The following is a 15,597-nucleotide window of genomic DNA, read 5'->3' on the forward strand; positions in this document are numbered from 1 at the left end:
CCCTAACGGTAGAAGCGAATTTGAGCCGGCCAATCGGTTGGCAGTGGGTGTGTTGGAAGAGTTCAGCCCGAGGAGACAGCCTTGGTATGAGGGCTGAAAAACCGACCGGTTGAGCACGGAAAAACACAAGGCTACCTAGATGTGAACACTTTAAAAACTACCCAGTCCAGTCTTGCCTCCTCCAAAAAGCATTCTCCCCTTTCCTCTGGTGAAAGAGGTGGAGAGAAATACTCATGTCTAGAAAGCATGCCCATTACTCTGTCAGGGGGCGCTCAATTGTCATCAAATGAAGAATCTCTGAACAGGGGTAGATGCAATATGTGTAACTGCAGAAGCACGACCCTCTCGTCCGCTTCTTGTGGTGCATTTTTCAAACCGGAAATTTGAGTGGAGTAAGACTCTGGTAGGGAGATGACTTGCTCTTTAGTCTTTTTGAATTTGAATCTGGAGGATTTAAAATTCAAAAACCAGCAGGAGACAATCTATGTCAAGGTCCTGATGTCTTTTCTCCTGCTTTAAAAAGATGGTTGACAAATCAGTTGACTATCTTGACCTGTTAAATCTGGGGTGCATAGTTGAATAATCACTTAAAAATGCATACATTTGATTATCTGACCCTGTTCTATTCTTTCAGAATTTATACTTCCTTCAAGGTCCCCCAACAAATTAACGTAATCACACAAGTCTAGTGTTGACCGCTAGATTTGCATATCCAAAAGAGAGCAGTCAATCAACAATGGGAGAGAAGGCATTTAAGCATAAATCTTATGTGAGGTAATGGAGTAAGGCTGCCACAAATTATTTTAATAATTGACTAATCACCAGTTTTTGCGATTTGTCGACTTATTTTGTCATGCATAAAGTATAGCCTTTGCACCAGGATGCAACTGCTCTAATATTATCACCAATAGCTTCTAGTTGGAATTGTGATCATTTATGTGCCATATAAAATTAAAAACATGATTGCTTATCAAACAACTTGGGTGTCATGTCCATCACCAACATGTTCAAAATTTCCTCGGTCAGGACATTTGCTTGTCGAGGTGTACATGTTCGCTTGGTAACACACTCGTCCACTGAAGAGGAGCGCTTTATTTCAACACTGTAACGTAGCAGTATACAATAAATCATACCTGTGCTAAAGGTAATGAAATTGCCATGTTGTTGCTACAGCTATAAATACAAGTAACTCTCCATTGATGTAGAAGTTAACAATAGGCGACAGTCCCTTTTTTTCCTCCACCATGATATGCTTTGATTGTGCATCACTGCTGTGCTCCCGTGAAAGGAGATTTCTGCTTTGCAGATTTTACACTGTACGTGCTTTTCGTATGTGCTTGTACAAGGCTTCCAAACTTTTGAGCTATGTTGTTTCATGAACGCGCCGTGGTGGCATGACGTGGGAATTTTGCAGCATTTGTGCAGCCACACTTGGTAGTAATATTGCTGCAACGTCGGATTTTTGAATGCTAGGGCTGGGGGTAAACGATTATTTTTAAAACGATTATTCTGACGATTATTTTATCGAATAGTCGACTATTCTAATGACTATTTAGAAAATTAATCTAATGATTATTTTTCTATTGCACAATTAACAAAAACCAGAAAATCTCAAATAAATTCATCAAAAAAATTGATAAATTCTTACTGAGAGGATAAACACTACGGGCCTTCCATTTTGTATAACACTGCTTTTATTGTGTTGCGGTTGGTTATGTTCTGATGATGTGTAGAACTTGGGAGAGCAGGCTGCTGCCTGAGAGGTGGTTGGAGACGGAGTGTCTCCATGCTGCTTTGTTTTGGTCACTTATGTGCGGGAGGGGAGTGGTCTTACGACTCTTCCTGGGGAGTTTGGCTCGTGTGCAAAAAGGAAGGGACAATAACGGGATTTAAAAGTTAAAATGATGATCAGGTTTATTTACAACAACAAAAATCATAAATCTTTCCATCCACAGGTTGGGAGTAATAAAACTAATTCTGCCTGTGGGGAATTAAAACAAAGTACAAATAAGTAGGGATCCAAACTCTAAACTGGGCGGTTAAACCAAACTCAAGGTGATATTTTAAACTAAACCAAAAACCCACGACACTCTAAATGTAATAAAAGGGAGATCTGCACCACAAAAAAGATGAACTCTAAACCAAAACATAACAGCTGATCCAAAAGCAAGAAGCTGTTAGCGAAAATGCTAACAGTAGCTTTACCAACATTAAGTTCAAGTTACCAAGTTTAAATAAACCAAAAACACCCAGCAGCAAACAGACCAGCACGGAGGAGAGACTGCTACCACCAAAACAGCTCTCCTAATGTCTGAAAGAAGCTCCTTTATGAAGGGAGAAACGCTCCCGGTGATTTTCTACATCTGCGGTAGAGACGAAGCAGCGCATCTGACCCCGGAAGTTGTTGTCCGTTGCCGGGAGACGAAGGCGGGCAAAACAGGAAAATAATCTAGTAGTGGACGGACATTGTTCCGGGTCTTCGGTATTTGGCGGAGATGTTAGTGAAGGCGGAGAAGAGGGCGAACTAGAGGAAAAACAGGCAGATTCCTCCTCTATTTACAAACTCCTGGGGATGCAACAAGTGGGCGCGGTGCGTCGACTTCCGGATCTGACGTCGACAAATTTTTAGAATCGAGCCGTCGACGTCATCGATGCATCGCTACAGCCCTAGTGAATGCATATTACACCTTGGCGAAACAAAGGGTGGTGTCATGATCACGTGTAGAATTACTGCCAAGCTCCAGCAAGCAACTGTATTAAAAATGAAAGTACACATGGGCAAAAAAAACTTTGAGCGCGGCTTTGATCACAACAAAAATCATGTCCAAGATAAACGGAAGTTTGCGGCAGTGCAGAGACTGCCCACATACCCCCTTTATGATGCCATTGTGCAATCTTTTGTAAAAAAAAAAAAAAAAAAAAGCCACATTATCACCACAGTCTGTCCACTTACAAAGAATCTAACCCCTTCTTTCCACTGGAGCCGTCAGCAGCACGTTACTGCAGCAGCATGTCATAGTTGCTGATAGGAACCGCTGTGGTCAACAGAACCTTTTCCACTGGAGTCGTCAGCAGCCATCAGCAGCATGAGTCGGCCGCGTTTCAGGAGCAGCATGTCGTGGCCCTTACGCGCCGGTTCTATTTTCTACGCGCGACGCCTCTGAAACGGATCAAAATTGACATTTTTGGGGAAGGAAAGTCAGGAAATCGGACGCGGAAACGGAGCGAAGCGAATAAAGAAACGTACTGCCTTCTGGTTGCTTTACTTTAAAAAAGTTACTAACTGTGCGGCCCCGTGAGAAGTTATCATCTAGCTAGCGGTCTCCTTTGATTTTCAGGTCCGTATTGGCGATTATAAAACGGACAGAACATAAAACGCAAACCTTTTGGAGCCATCTTGTAGTTTTCTCCTGCTTGTTGTTGTGTTTACTGACAAAGTCACTCGTGTGACTTTGTGCTCGGTCGGTGACAGCTGCTCCCCTGCTGCTTTGCATCTCGTGGGAAGGGCCAAGCAGCAGCTTACGCGAGCAAGACGCGCTGCTGCAGTAACATGCTGCTGACGGCTCCGGTAGAAAGAAGGGGTAAGGCTCCCTGATGCTGGCTCAGTGTTGCGACAAATTGGTGGCATTGTTTTCTAAAGATGGTTTTCCAGGAACATACTCAGAGCAACTTGGACTGATGCAGCTCAGCCCAACCAGTTCTTAAGGGCACCCACTACTTTCTTCCCTATTCAGTCCCTGCTCCGTTGAGGTACTGGCAAAGCTGAGTCGGGCCGGCACTGTGATAGGGAGCCTAAGTCACTTCTGGATCATGGATCCCCAGAAGAATGGAAAAAAAAGGATGGGGGGCAGATCTTTTAGCTATCAGGCTCCTCTCTTGTGGAACCAACTCCCAGCTTTAGTCTGTGAGGCAGACACCTTGTCTACTTTTAAGACTAGGCTTAAAACATTTTTATTTGATAGGGCCTATGGTTAAAATCTGATGTTAGCCCAGATCTGTACAAGTGGGGGAGTAGAGGAGGTGGAGTTGGTAAAGATGGCTCTTCATTGCCCTGCCTCCAACATGCCTCCATCTAAAAGGCTAGGTTATCCAGAGTTATCTCTGTAGTTATGCTGCTATAGGCTTAGACTCCTGGAGGACATACTGACCACTTTCCACACTCGACTACTTTCTTCTACAATTTGGTCTTTAACTGTATTATTTCCTGCTATTTCAGCTGTTAATTTTTATTTTTTTCTCAAAGTGTTTTTCTCCCCAGAAGAAACTACTCTAGGGAGAGGAGATTATGTGGTGACGTCACATATGCGATGTGCCAATTTCTAGTTTGTAGTCATGCTAATTACGTACATTTACAAGCTAATAAATCTCAAAGTGCGTGACTGGCATGGTCGAAACACCCATCATTACTTTTCATTTAAATTGCAGTATATGTGTGATACAGGGCATAAGGCAAAGCGGATTAGAAAATAGTGTTTTTAGCCGTTGACTTGCATTCGTTTTTTTTGTTCTTCCGGCGACCCATGATGCAGAAGTGACTTAGGCTCCCTATTCTGGCCGCTGATTGGATTGACTAGAGGCCCAGTCACTGGTTGCTCCAGAGTTTTTTGCTTTCCGTTTCACTGCCTGCAGCCATTTTCTGGTTCGGAGTCTGACAAAAAGCCATAAAACTGAGCCAAATGTCCATCAACATTTTTCAGATGAACTGGGTTTCTGTGGAGCATACAAGTTACCTTACACTGTTTACTGATCACTTCCATGTTTTTTGTCATGAATAAAAATAGGACGCGTGGTTTTGATTCTGTAAAGCTGTGAGGCAGACACCTTGTCTACTTTTAAGACTAGGGTTAAAACATTTTTATTTGATAGGGTCTATGGTTAAAATCTGATGTTAGCCTAAATCTGGACAAGTGGGGGAGTAGAGGGAGGTGGAGTGTACAGTCGGTAAAGACGGCTCTCCCTTGCCCTGCCTCCAACATGTCTCCATCTAAATAGGATAGATTATCCAGAGTTATCTCTGTAGTTATGCTGCTATAGGCTTAGACTGCTGGAGGATACACAGACCACTTTCCACACTCTACTGCTTTATTCTACAGTCTGCTCTTTAACTGTATTATTTTCTGCAATTTCAGCTGTTAACTTTATTTTCTCTCTAAGTGTTTTTCTCCCCAGAAGAAGCTACAATTATGTTGTGCTGAGCTGTGGTGGCCTCATGGAGGGGGCCATCGTCTAGCACACTGCTGCTAACCACTTAAACATTCTCCCTCTCCTGATAATAACTTTTTGCTTTCCTTGACGTTGGACGTGTTACTGCTAGTTTACCCGTTTAATTATAGATCCATTAGGATAAATACAATAAAGTTTATCTCTCACCAAATAGAATATTTACTAAGAAATTACAATATAACTATAGACACATTGTGTGTGTGTGTGTGTGTGTGTGTGTGTGCGTGCGTGCGTGCGTGCGTGCGTGCACCTGCTCTGTCTTCTTGATCCCCAGTGAGTCGTGGAGGATGGCTGCTTATACTGAGCCAGGATTCTCTGGAGGTTTCTTCCTATTAAAAGGGAGTTTTCCTCTCCACTGTCGCTGCATGCTTGCTTAGTATGAGGATTGCATCAAGTCACTGACACTAGTCAGTGACTCGATGCAATTTGCTGGGTTCCTTATATAGGAAACATTATTTCTGATTGGCTTAATGAACTGACCTGAATTGGAATGTTTATTATGTGAAATGCCTTGAGACGACTCTTGTCGTGATTTGGCGCTATATAAATAAAATTGAAGTATTCCGAGTTTGCATTTTAAAAGATACAAAGGCAAACCTGCAGAACATGCTAGCTTAAAACATTTCTTCATACCTCTTAATGTGTTAACATATTATAGCTATAAATATATTGCACAGATTCAAAGAAATAAATAATGAGGTGGTTCTCTTGCATTTTTCTAAAAACCTCAGTCAATAACATGGCTCAGCCCAAACTAACGACTGGACCATTCGTTCTCTCGTCGGACTACTGCACTTCCAGGTGTACCTGGATCCTCTGCTCATTACACTCTTGTGCATTTTGCAATTAAACACCACTGGTGAGAGGTTTTCTGCTCAATAATGTCAGAAAAACTGCCAGCTGCTACCATTTCAACTTTTAAGACAAACGACAAAAAGAAATTTGCCATTTGAAATCACGAAAATCAAGGTGTTTGGAACTAGAAAATGACAACTGGTGTTTTGTGCGCTCTCATTCTGTAGCAGCGTGCGTTGTGATATCAGGCGGACGTGGCCTAGGAATGAAAGGTGACGGGAGGGGTGAGAGTTCCGTGACTGCGTTTGTATTTAAAAGCTAGCTTGTTTTGCAGATTTGCCATTGATGTTGAAGGAGACTGCAATTACAGATCTACATCAGCAGATAGCTGAGTTGTGCTGTTCAGCAGTGATCTTAAATTTAACAGAGAACAGTTATTAAAGAAGCTCAGATGTTCAAGCAGATGGTATACTTAAATGCTTTTTGAGAGTGTTAACGCTTTGTGCATTGGGGTAATAACATAAACTGAGAGGGAAATAAATCTGTGTAACCTTTTTTTTTTCAAAAAATCTATTGAAAATCAAAATGCAAACAACAAAAATTGTCTTGCTTTCATGTTTTCTATTTTAGTTGATCAAAAATACAAAAATAAGCCGCAGGACCAAATTTGATTTTTAAAATATGATTGTGTTTATGTTGACAGGTGAGTCGTGGAGGATGGCTGCTTATACTGAGCCAGGATCCTCTGAAGTTTTCTTCCCGTTAAAAGGGAGTTTTCCTCTCCTCTGTCGCTGCATGCTTGCTTAGTATGAGGACTGCTGTAAAGACACTAACACTAGTCAGTGACTAAATGCAGTCTGCTGAGTTCCTTATATAGGAAACTTTTTATTGATTGGTTTAATGAACAAAACTGTATTGGAATGTTTACAAGTGCCTTGATAGGCTCTTGTAATTTAGCGCTATATAAAATGAACTAAAGAAATAAAAACATAGCTAGAAAGCTCAATTTGATTAAGTAAGTTTAATAACCTCTGCTGCTTTCTGGAGTTTTCCTCTTTCAGAAATTATGTATGATTTGTCAGAAATCCGTAAAAGTGATTATCTTATCATGTACTGTTAATAGTGATGTGTCGGTCGCGAATGAACCGGCTCTCTTTGAAGTGAACGATGGGAGCCAGCTCGTCGTTGGGAGCCGTCCCCTCCCCTCTTGCTTTGGTGAAAGCTACAGGCAATTGGTCAACTAACTGCGTGTCCAGACTGTCCACACACAAAGCAGTAGGGGCGGGGAAGAGGGAGGATCAGACGCAGACACAGCAGAGCACATGCGGGTGGAGGGAGACGAGAGGGAAAGAGGAGGAAAAAGGCGAGCGAGAGAGAGGAGAGTGCGACGAAGACGGTGAGAAAACGAGCGCCAGCAGTCGGAAAGTGGAGATTTGTCAAAGTTTTCAGTTATTAAATCCATAGAAATGATAAATATTTGATATATAGCATTTTTTTACATGAGTAAATCATTTTACATATAGTTTTGCATTATTTTGGTTATAAATGTACTCTACGCAACAGAAAATCTGAGGAGCCACTTGGGAGTCGAAAGAGCTGACTCTTATTGGTGAGCTGACCCAAAAGAACCGGCTCTCTAAAAAGAGCTGGAATTCCCATCACTAACTGTGATATAATATAAGCAATACGTCTTTTTATTTATTTTTTGCTAAGCACGCCCCCTGCCCAGCAGAGCTCCGTGCAGTAGGCAACTGAGCGCCGACCAGAACTAACCAATAGCCTTACCCCAAAATTCCACTATCTCCGCTCCACTCCGCTGCCGCTCGCTTCCGAACTCAAATTATACTATACCCGCTCTACAATGGCTCCGCTCCGATGTGGAGACCTGAGGTGTGCAAACAGGCGTGCGCAGGATTTTTGAGATCTTGCGATACAGTCCGAGCAATAAACGCGGAAGTTAGATCCAAACACCCGTTGTGTGGGAGAAGCATCGAAATGAACTGTTTAATCTGCCCATCATTCGTGTTGAGAGATCAGCAGTGTTTGGATCAACAAAGTGTGACTACTTTGATAGTGGAAACTGTATTTATGGCTTATTTTTGTGCATTTAAAGTTCAACCGCCATTGATAGTTGTTAAAAGTTGTTAAACCTGTGCATATGAAACAGAAAACGCTTTTTGTTTATCAATTTATTGTGAAATAACGTAATTTGTGCTTGCTCTCTTTCCTGTTGGGCAGTTGTGGTTTCTGTCCATTGACTGCGGAGGTGCTCCGGCGTCCGGCAAAAATAGAATCGATCCTATTTTTGCCAGATGGCGGAACGGCGGGTGGCACACTGCGCCGCACGGCCGCAGTAGTGGAACAGCTCTGATTGACTACAACGGGACCGTTTTTGCTGAGGAGTTCGTGCCGGAGCGCAGTGGAGCGGAGATAGTGGAATTTTGGGGTTAGACTACCGCTTAGACGCTTCAAATTTAAGGAATACCTCGGCTGATGCAAAGTTGATGAACTTTCCACGGACAAGAAAGCCTCTAAAATATAAATACATGAAAACACAGCATGACATGAGAATAATATTCGTAAAACAACGTGTTTTAGCTCTGTTTGCACATTTATAAACAGAAATGTGAAGTCGCCATCTTAAACAAAGGAACAGCGTTTTTGTGTGATATGCTTGTCAGCCACTAGATGGTGCCATCGAACAAGAGAAATACTCCAGAAAGCAGCTTTAATTACATGGTTTTTAAGAATAGGCACCTACATTGAGATTGGTAAACTAATTTTAACTTTTGGTGAGAACATGCAAACTGTGCAGATGACCATACCTGCAATCTTACTGCAAATCAAAATGTATACCATGTTTACCACAATGACTGCTGAAGACCAGCACCATCTCCCTGTGACCCTGAAGGCATAAGCAAGTTAGGAGAGAGAACACGTGAAAATACCAAAAATCATAACTTTCATACAAAGGACATCTGGATGAGGTCATCCACAAAAATTTAACTGCATTTGTCTAATTTATTCTAGGAAAGATGTAACTAGTTCATTTTGGAGCTTTGCATTTTGTTTGGAAAGTCTACACAGTATCCCTTGAACATAAATGATTCAGTTAGAATTCTTGAACTGCAGACTGAGCCGGTTTCTGGTCCATCGGAACTGGTAAAAGTACCGGTGTTGAATTTTATCCTCATAGTTTGTATCGTAGCCAAAGATTTAAGTCCGGTTAAAAATAATCAAGTTTCACTTAAGTCACTCAAGAGGTTCCATACAGGAACAGGCGGATCATGAAGGCTAAATTCAGCTTCCAGCTCTCCGTTATGACGTTATTTGAATGCTGTCGACGCGATCCACCCGGATGCGTCAACTCCCGCGGGGTTAACGATAGCCCCGTACTAACTCCATCACTACTCTCTGGCTGCATCCGCCATCACGCAGCAACCTTCCACTCGTACGATCAACATGGCGGCAGCTCACGGACCGGACTAGACCGAGTTCACCGGCGGCTGCACCACAAGGACTCGCCTGTCCTATTAATCAGTCACGAATCACGCGTCTGTAGGACGGCAAACAACATAAGCAGCTAAATGAACACTACATTGGGTCCATCTATAACCATCGCGTTCCGGTTTAACCCGGACAAGGACATAGTCTCATTCGATTCTATGTTTTCGTCTTGTGCTCTGCACGCGTAGAGAAAACGAATACATCAGCCTTTTCGGTGTCCATGAAAATCCCTGGCCACTGCGGATCTACCGACACCCCGTAACCGGAACCTGCAGAGTAGAATCTTCCAGACCTGAATCTCATCCGACCTCCCGATTGTCAAGGAGCTGCAACACTCGGCCAGGTGGGGAGTCTGGCGACGGTAAGATGGTGTCTGAGTCTGCGCAGTACCAGAGGAAGACGACGGATGACGTGTTGTGGAAAAAAATGATACTTTCCCCCCGACAGTTGTTTAAGATGGCCAACACGTGGGCACCAGTTCGACGGAATAACTGACTATAGGACGGATTTATGTCGCACCGGGTTCACACTCAGTGTTTTCCAATTGGCAGAAGGTAATGTGCGTGCAGATACGGGAGCACGTGCTGCTAAACGTTCGGTGTTTAAAGGGCAGCCATTACTGGGCCCAGTGTATGGCCTGCTGCTAGCTAGCTGCTAGTGTTTACTAGCATAATAATCTTAACATGTTTCCCGTCGAACTTACTGGGAACGGCATGCAGACTTATCACTGATAGTCACAACTTTCTGTGCTGGTTTTACTAACACCATTTTACAACTAGTGGTGTTTGCAGCTTCAAGCTAACTGCAGCCCGAAGCTGTAATAAAATAGTAATCACTCGAGAACTACCACAGTATGGTGAAACACCTAATGTATGGAAAGTGGGAACACATTTCATTGTGTCTGCATATCTCCGCTCGAGTTGTGCTGAAGGTGACTTGCTTTAAACCATCGCAGCTAGCTAAACGCCATGCCTTCAAATAAGAACCATGATCTTGTTGAAACCGCTAACTTGTTTCTGAATTCTTTATCAATAGATGAAACAAATACTACTATTGATTAGAGCCTAAAGTCCAGCCTGGCTACTCATCTCCATGTAAAACTCAAACCTTAGTTGAATTGATAGCAGTCATTGATGCATAGTGGTAGCCTAGAAATCTAGACCCACAGTAGCAGAAGTAAAAGGATTTAGCTATGCCTGTTGGTGTAGCCATGCTCCATTGTGGCCTTCGAAGCCCTGGCCAGTCTGGTAGCGTGCCAGTAACAGCAGTCCATCTGTTTGGTGAGCCAATCACAGAGCTTTATCGGTTTGGTGGATCAATTCCTGCTGTCTATCTAGACAGAATTTTACTGCGACTGAGCAAAATAAAGCCCTTCTTTCCACTGGACGTGAAAGCGGTGCCAAACATACTAGGCTGCAATTAGCCATTGTTATAGTGGTCAGGTTCATTTCCACTGCCAGCCAAGTGTGACGTTGTGGACCCAGAAGCGAAGGGACGCCATCATTACGTTTAGAGTCTGTAACTTGCTACGCTTTCAAAACACGTCAAACTCCTGGCCAGACAGGAAGACAAACACAAATTCAGTGTAAAGCATCCAGAAATTTTCAAAATAAAAGTTGTGAAGAATGCCATGTCCTGTGCAAATTCTGTAACCGTTGTAAACAGAACAGAAAATCAGTTAGAGCACTTTTTGGAGACACGCAGCTGTCTTCCTCCTTGCTTTTTGTTGTGTTGACCCCTGAAATCATGTGTGGTGTTGCAATTCTGTGATTTTGTGACCTCACAGGATCTGATTTGTGGAAAGCTTTCGCTCATGGTTTGCATCCAAATCGCTGCTGTTGTGGAATGAGCTTGCGGTAAAACGCCACTATTATGCTACATATCGCTTTCACGTCTGGTGGAATAAAGGGGTAAGATGGCGGTGGCTTGTTTGAAACTGCTTTGGTATCAACTTTGGACTATTTAGAATTGGGCTTTTCAAGTCAAGTGTAGATTTAGGTACTTAAGTTCTTTATTTAGAGAATGAATCTATCTGCGTCTTCTTCGACTGTCACATTGACTGACATTCATAGCAGTGAGTTTATCACATTTGTTGTCCAATAGCATGCTGAGACAGTTTGAAAGACAGCTGTATATCACACCCCTAAACTGAGATTTGTGAATGGGTTGTGGCTAGACTATATATTCACATATATAAGATGGCTTACCAGGCCAGCATAGTGGTGTCAATATACGATATGTATCACAATGCATTGCAAAATATTTAATTCAACAGAAATGTGTGAACAGCTAAGACTTATTCAGTATGATACTTTTCACCAGTTAGTCATAATATGGTAGGGTTTAATACAGGCTCGATTCAACACATTGAGATTAAAAGGAAACCAGTATCACTAAGCAAATGATGCATTGATTAGACCAGTGGTTTTCCTTGATGAAGCCATTGCCTGTGTCTAAGACAAGCCAGGACTCCAATCCCAGGTCCTACCAGCATAAACACATTAAAAGTGATTATTTACAAACTTTATACAGACATACAGAGTTTTGATTCGGACTGTTATTGGGATTTTATAATGTATATTTTACAAATATGATCTTGGTAACCTCACAATCTCAGCACAGACAAAATTGTGGGTACCCCCTGCAATCTTGAGGGGACCCCCTTGGAGTGTCATGGACCCCAGGTTAGGAATCACTGGATTAGTCTAATATTTACTACCTAATGCTAAATCTTATCAAAACTGAAAACACTTATTACAAATCCAGACTCGCATTTAAAAACACAGAATATGGTTTAGTACAAAATTAACAAACATTTACTAAGCAGAGAACAGCAACATTTTTATATGATGACTACTAAACATAAGTGATCATTTTTTGTGGAACATTTGATCAACATGATCATAATGTTTTAGTCAGTGCTGCTGCAGTTTTTCACAATGGATAACAAACTTCTAAACAAATGAAATGACAGCAGAAGACGAGTTGGACATGGAGTCCAAAGTTTTTACACAAACATAACCTTCGTTAGTTCTCTAGTTTCTGAATATAAAGTGTGAAGAAACAACTGCTTGTAGAATTTACACCCATTTGAAAAAGACCGAAAGGTACAGGGCAGTTCCACGGGTTTAACTGTGTCATTCATGTTTGTGAAATTGGTACAAATCAGTTCATTTTCACATCCCTAGAGAATAGTTACGTGGTAGTAAATGCTGCTTCTTGAATATATTGCAGATTGGTCCCTGAAACAATAAAAATGACCCAGAATCAGGTCAGTTTGGACAAGCATGTGTACACATGGAACTTGTGCTCTTTAACTTATTTGATATTTTATTACCTAGTTACTAATTAATGTATAGGTGAAGAAGTAAACATAAACCAATATCAATACAGTCCACATGGCTCCATGTAAACATAGTAAATAATATAACAGTGCTACAGTAATGCAGCAGCAAAGGCATTAATCTGATTAAATATGAAAAATATCTGTTGAAAAAAAAATGCTACATTGAAGAGTGCCTTTGATAGAAAGAGCAGAATAACTACACGCAAACAGCTGCACGAAAATGTTTTTGTACAAAGTTGCGCATTTGTTATGCCATTGTGCATGATAGAAATTAAAATATTTAATGTTGTGGTCTAGTTTCTGTATAGGTTAACATAATTTAGAATAATGGTAGTTTTAAAGAGCAAGTCACCCCCTACCAGAGTATTACTCCACTCCCACTTCCTGTTTGAAAAATGCAACAAATGCTGCTGCCTAGCAGACCGAGAGGGCGGAGCCACTAACACACACACACACACACACACACACACACACACACACACACACACACACACACACACACACACACACACACACACACACACACAGGCTCACAACAACATTGTGACATCATATGGTACCAGCTAACGTTCTAGGGTACCTTTTAGCCAATAGAGCTCCGGACGTCACGTGACTCTCGGAGAGTAGACGCTATGTTGGCAGGCAACAAATGTAAACAAATTGAATGGGATCGGCTTGGATTTTACTTCGTCGGAGTTTACTTCACACTTTAAAACCGAAGAAATCATTTTATATAGTCAGTAATTAAATAGACTAAACATCTCCGACCCTTACCGTGCTCCTGGGATACTTTTTAAAAACGCCAGATGCTGTCGGAGCGGACTTCTTACCGGACCTGGCCGGGGAATCCCAAGGGATTCCCCTGGAGGAGCTGGCCCAAGTGGCTGGGGAGAGGGAAGTCTGGGCCTCTCGACGCTACTGCCCCCGTAACCCGACTTCAGATAAGCGGATGAAAATGGATGGATGGACAAATAACAGATTTACACATAAGTAGTTTAAATAGAGCGCTGTGCTGTTTGAATGTATAAACTGAACGCCAAGAGAAATCACTAGTCTGATTTTTTTCTGTGAATAAAATAAAAATGTCAGGCAGGAGCATCTCAGGATCTGTCTGAGATCTGTCTTGGTGAGACAGATAATAGCAATCCAAAGTGCTTTTTATGTGTGATCTGACAATTGATCAACCATTGCTTAAAAATGAAATACAGCTTAGCCGGTTAATAGCTGTGATCATAAAACACGTAAACGGCAGCACGCAGAACTCACGAGGCAACGTTTTACGTGTTGTTTACTTGCTGCTATGAGTAATAAGACAGAAAAAGCCACGCCAAAATAAGTTTAGGAAGCCCACTAAGAATCGTAATAAAAGCATTTAAAATAAATACCACACACAGTTGAGGAAACGTTGGTTTAAGTACCTGATATGAAGTGGTCGCTGCGTAAGAGAAAACCTTTACTCTCGGGATCCCACAGTTTAATTTTAGCCCGGTCACCATCGCGTTTTATTACAATCATCCAACATTTGCGGCGCTCCGGATCTTGGGGAATCCTGTAGATGGCTCATCCCTTATGTCGTCCGCATCTGTTCTGCATCCTGGGGCACAACAGGAATCTACCATATTTCCCGTTTGAGTTTTCTGACAATAACAAATAGTCCAGCTGCGGGCTTCTGCCAATATGGTGCTGTTTCGATTTGAACTGTTGCATGCCGGGAGAAGTGACGTCAACTCCCGGAGCTCTATAGCGGTGGAAGATTTAAATTCAAATGCAGGGCAAAGTTTTTACCTGACAACGGCACAACACCGACAGTTTCAGGCAGAAAATTTAAATTTGAACTAAAATGCAATAAAGTGCAAAACTATTGACTACACGTGTCTGCAGCACAATTAGACATGCATTTACATAGTTTATCAGCAAAAAAGCTGATTTGGTGGTGACTTGCTCTTTAAGTTTCATTTTAATTCAGGAAAAAAAATCTCTAATATTTCAATCCATTGATAAATATTGATTCTGACACAACAGAAAACTAGACAAATTAGATATCTGCTTCATCAACACACAAACATCTGCATCACAGTTCTTAACATCAGTAGTTTGATGAGCAGAACTTACCTTCTTATATTAAAGATGAATATCTTGCTACCAGCCAAATGTCTCAGTGCGACAGCATGAAAGAAATTATCCAGAGAACTGATGATTACTGATTTTTATAAGGGAATGTACACCCAAGTTGTATTTCAGACTATTTACATGAAGCAGTCCTAGTTGGAACCTAAAGTTATATTCCAACATCCCTGTGTGGAGTCTGTTCCCGGGATCTGGCTATGCACCAGATGCTTTTATGGGTTTAGAAACTGGAGAGTTAACCCCCCCACCCCCCCACCCCCTCTCCCCAAAAAAAGGTGTGGAGCACTTGTTTAATCAATACATTTGTCATGCTCAAGGGGGAAAAGCTCAGGTGTACCAGTTTCAGGAACAAGATACTTGCCACATCAGAGGAGAGCTTTAGAGGGCAGGATTTGGGGTTTTATTTCCTCAGGGATGGGGGGTGTAACAGCAATGCGGCTCTGCCACTGACTCGGTTTGCTTTGCAATGTTGATACTTATTCTACACAAATAACACAAGCCTGGGTGATTTCTGTCATGTGGTAGAGGTGCTACTGCTATCAGTTAGCTTCTAGCTGAGGCGTTCTCTGCTGTTTCTTTGATGCTAAACCAATAACAGA

At 42.0% G+C, this 15,597-nt stretch overlaps 1 protein-coding gene across 6 annotated transcripts in view; it reads left to right on the top strand.

The window, feature by feature from the left end:
* Positions 1-9,773: 9,773 nt before the first annotated feature.
* Positions 9,774-15,597, top strand: part of mgaa (MAX dimerization protein MGA a) — a 42,003-nt gene continuing 36,179 nt past the window's right edge. For 4 of the 6 annotated variants that reach the window (XM_054741897.2, XM_054741898.2, XM_054741899.2 and 1 more), the window contains exon 1: positions 9,956-10,079. The gene's annotated coding sequence lies outside the window, so the exon portion shown is untranslated. Of the gene's footprint in view, positions 9,887-9,955; positions 10,080-15,597 lie in introns of those variants that run through there. The other 2 variants (XM_054741894.2, XM_054741893.2) reach the window with 2 other exon arrangements.

The sequence above is a fragment of the Nothobranchius furzeri genome, chromosome 18, assembly GCF_043380555.1.
Source record: "Nothobranchius furzeri strain GRZ-AD chromosome 18, NfurGRZ-RIMD1, whole genome shotgun sequence".
Lineage (NCBI taxonomy): Eukaryota > Metazoa > Chordata > Actinopteri > Cyprinodontiformes > Nothobranchiidae > Nothobranchius > Nothobranchius furzeri.